Raw genomic sequence first — 4,059 nt, forward strand, 5'->3', positions numbered from 1 at the left:
GGAACGTGGGTTTGGGCAGCCGCCGTGAGAGGGACGATGCAGGCAGGTGGCAGGTCCGGGAGTGACACGCGCGTAGCGGGGAAACGCACAGAGCAGGACTCTTGGGTGACTCCAGAACACCGAGAGGGACGAGGGCTCTGGCTGGAGGTTTTGGCACGGACCTCCACTAGGGCACCGCAGATTTCACTTACAAGTGTCAACCACAGGGCCCCTTCCCAAAGTGCCCTCGCTGGCAACTTTGACCTCTGGGCCCTTCCTCCGTGAACTTTCTCAGCGGCATTCCGCATTTCCAGGCGAACGGTGTAACGCTTGGACTTCACGTGGTTGTAAAATAGGGAAAACAGGAAGACGTCCGGTTTTCAGGACTGACCTGGGGTTCCGTGCTTGCATCCTTGGAGGCCAGGCCACCTGACTTTCCCTAGAGGACAGAGTAGGGGGTAAGAACGAGTAAAACTACACTGCTGGGTGCCAGGTTTTGTTCGGAGCAGTTCCTGAAATCTACAGGGTTTGTGCTGCTGACCCAGTCACTCATCCCGCTGAAACTTTATTGAAATTTACACCCTGTCTAAAGTGGATTTTTCTGAGATATCAGGAATGGAAGGTTTAATCTATAGTCAAGTGTAGCTGCAACACCCCCCCCCCCCCACTTTAAGACTGGAGAAAACCAAGGTTGAGGTGTTTGCTCTACAAACCTTTAATCTGCTGTGTGGTACTGGTGCTATGATTTAGCAGCAGTTCTTTATTTCTATTGCATATTATTTTAGTAGAACCGTAGCACATTCATATACTGGCTGCTCCAGTCTGCTGGCAAACATTAGCATTCAAGCTTACATTTTTGACAAATGTGCAGACAGGAATAGCATGAATAGGCATCTTAAATATTAACAACCTAAGCATCTGTTGTGAAACAAATTTAATATATTGACTCTGCTTTTCTCACATTGTTAGAAAAGGTTATAATAAGTGCATAATTTCAACTTTAGTTTGCAGAAGTAACTGGCTGCATCTTTCACTACCTCTCCAAGTGTTTAACACAATCACCAGACATAAATACTTTAATTAACTTGGTTAGGCACATTATTAAATAGACTTTAAACAATGTGCATGCTATGTAACAGTAGCAAAATATGTATCGCATTTCTGCATATTTTAAATGACTATGCATTTTATAAATATACCAGGCATGTTTATTCTTCATCTCCATTTGACACTTATTACTTCATGTTTTTTTCTAATGGAAACAATATTTTAAATGTAGAGTTGTTCAGTCATATGCAATACATAATATGTAAACAGTAGCTATAAAATACAAAGCGCTGTTAAATTTGAGCATGGCTACATGTAACAAGATCGTACAAGAGAAATAAAAATCACTGCTCAATTTCGTATTCCTTTCTGAATAATGAATACAAATGATGTCTAATAAAGAACAAATAGGGATTTCCCTCCTAAAGTACTAGTGCCTTAAAATGTGTGGGGGTTTAGGAGGGATGGAAGGGAGGGGGAAGATAAAGAAAACCTAAAGAACTTCCCAAAGTCTGAATAGTTATTTCCAGAATCAATGCATTCCTCATTTTCCCACAAGCTGAAATATGTAATAAATAATAGTTCTTTGTATGTAAAAGTATTCAAAAGGAATGCCTTTTGTTTAGTTGTTGTAATAAATTAATATATTCTTTGGTTGATAATCTACAAAAGTGGGTCTTTTGTTTCTCAGCATCTTAAACAAGAACAACCACAAAATGAATATTGGCTTTTTTCTGCAAAGAAGTCTGTTGCCAGCTATGTGAACCTGCGAATTAATAAGATATGATATGCTGAGTGATGGTTAAGAAAGACTACATTAAGTTGGCAAAGATGGAACTATCTGGAGGAGGTTTTGAATTATTTTTTCAGGTGACAGGTTGTGGATTGTAAATTAGGCCTAAAAGGTCAGGTGACAAGCACCTGTTCCTCATTATTGTAAAAATCTTCTGGTTACAAACTCTATTAAGCTAAAGACAACATGGATATACAGTAGGGACTCTATAAAGCACTCTAGTGGCTTGTCATCTGCTCTGTAAATTTCCAAAAGGGCCATACATAGATATGCCCTATACACAAACACATCATTTCTTTCAAGATCTGTTATCTTGGATGACTCTTACTAGTACTTGGGATTGGCAAAGTATGTAAAATAAATACATGTCACTGAATCAATCTTCAGACCATATCTAGACATGTTGCAGTCCAATGCAAACATATTTTTAAACCCTTCTTTTATCTTTACAGTCCATTGATGAATTATCAGAATTTCTTCATGTTTTAAAGAACAGCCTCCCCAAATTGCCTTGTATAGTTTTTAGATCAGATGTGTTCCCATTTTAAATGACGCCATGAAATATTTTGCTCAGTACTTGTATGTGAGGAGAAAATTAGTTGCTGTCTACTGTCATAGCGTTGTGGCATGTAGAGAATGGGAAGAAAACCACATTTTATATGAATGCTGTTAGGAAGCGCATCGTCATCCGATCCTCAGGCTTGCCACTTCTCTCAGCAGAGCTCAGCAATGCTTCCGTTAGAATTAAAGAGTATGATCTGATGTGCATGAATGGCTTACCTTTAGATATTTCAGGGGGCAGAATAAGCATACATATTGGACGGACCTAAATAGCACCAGGTGACAACAAAAGTAAAGGTGCCAGTTGCTTTTCATTAGCCAAGGAGGAGGATTTTGAGTAAATTCTGTAATTCAGATGATTAAATTCTATATTTAATTTTGTTCTTTTCTCTCTCTTTTTTTGGTTTTGTACAGTTATTGCTTATTCTATTAAGTATTTGGCTTTAGTATTTGTGGTCAGATTACAGAGCAGTCATTACCCTTGCTTTTCAAATTGATTTGGTTTCCAAACTCCAAAAAGTCTGGGATGATTTTAACAAATTGGTTTACATTTTGACAGAACAGAGTTAAGTTAATTAATAGATCAGGCACGAAAAATCCTCCACGGGAGGGTGTATTTTCTGGTAAAATGAAAGTTATGTTTCAGCATGATGAGCATCAGGCTTCAGTAATCTGTTCCTCGTGTGGAATGAACACTTCCTACTTCGAGCTAGCAGGCACCTACTGTTTATTTACGCTGCATTAAACTGACAGCTCAGCAATCAGAGGAAAAATATTACTTACCTTCCTGAAGTAAGTACCAGTTTATAGGTTAGTGCACGTATTTATATTCCTGTCACCACTAAATAACGGCTCTGTCTCCATTTTAATATCTACCTGTGCTATAATCCAGGGCCTCAGACTCTTCCCAGTTGGGGGTAGGGGTCGAAAGCAGGTTTTCTTATCATTTCCCAATGGCATAACCTTAGAGAAAAGTATTTTCATCTCTGTCGTGTGAGAACCAGCTGGAAGAAATGTTACTTTACATACCTCAGCTATAACATCAGAACCCCCAAAGAATCTGCATGCCACTTAAAATAGTCATCTGTTAGAGCAACCTCAGGACAAATACGTTCAAACACATTCAAGTGTGTGTTTTCTAAATTGACTTTCTACCAAGTTCCAGATAGGTTACTTAAACGCTTTGATTACTTAGATAATAACTTTGATAAAGTGTCTTCCCTCCCAAGTCTTAGATGGAATGTCTCAGTTTTTACTGGAAATCTTCAAATATAAGTACAAAGTAGGGCTCATTGATTGCTCGATACTGTTGGCTTCTCTCTGAGAATATTCTTGCCTCCTTTCTTGTTACTCTGTCAACTTTAAGTTATGGGTGATTTCAACTTCCTTGTAATACCAAATGAATTTGTTGTTTTCTTTTACAATTAAAATCCCTTCTCTTTCAAACTCCTGGAAACATCAAAACACTGCTAAAGTTGAATTCTAAAACTTATGGTTAACTTGAGAAAATGCTTATTTTCACTTATATTCTATAAGTCCCTCTTATACTCATCATCTACTCATTGTCAATCTCTCATCACATATCTCATTGACATCAGAGCAGAATGTGGTCTTAATACAGCATATAAATCAAATTTATTACACAAGGTTCTTCTGCTTCTCTATACCAAAGAAAGAGT

Source organism: Myotis davidii, unplaced genomic scaffold, assembly GCF_000327345.1.
Source record: "Myotis davidii unplaced genomic scaffold, ASM32734v1 scaffold962, whole genome shotgun sequence".
NCBI classification, from domain to species: domain Eukaryota; kingdom Metazoa; phylum Chordata; class Mammalia; order Chiroptera; family Vespertilionidae; genus Myotis; species Myotis davidii.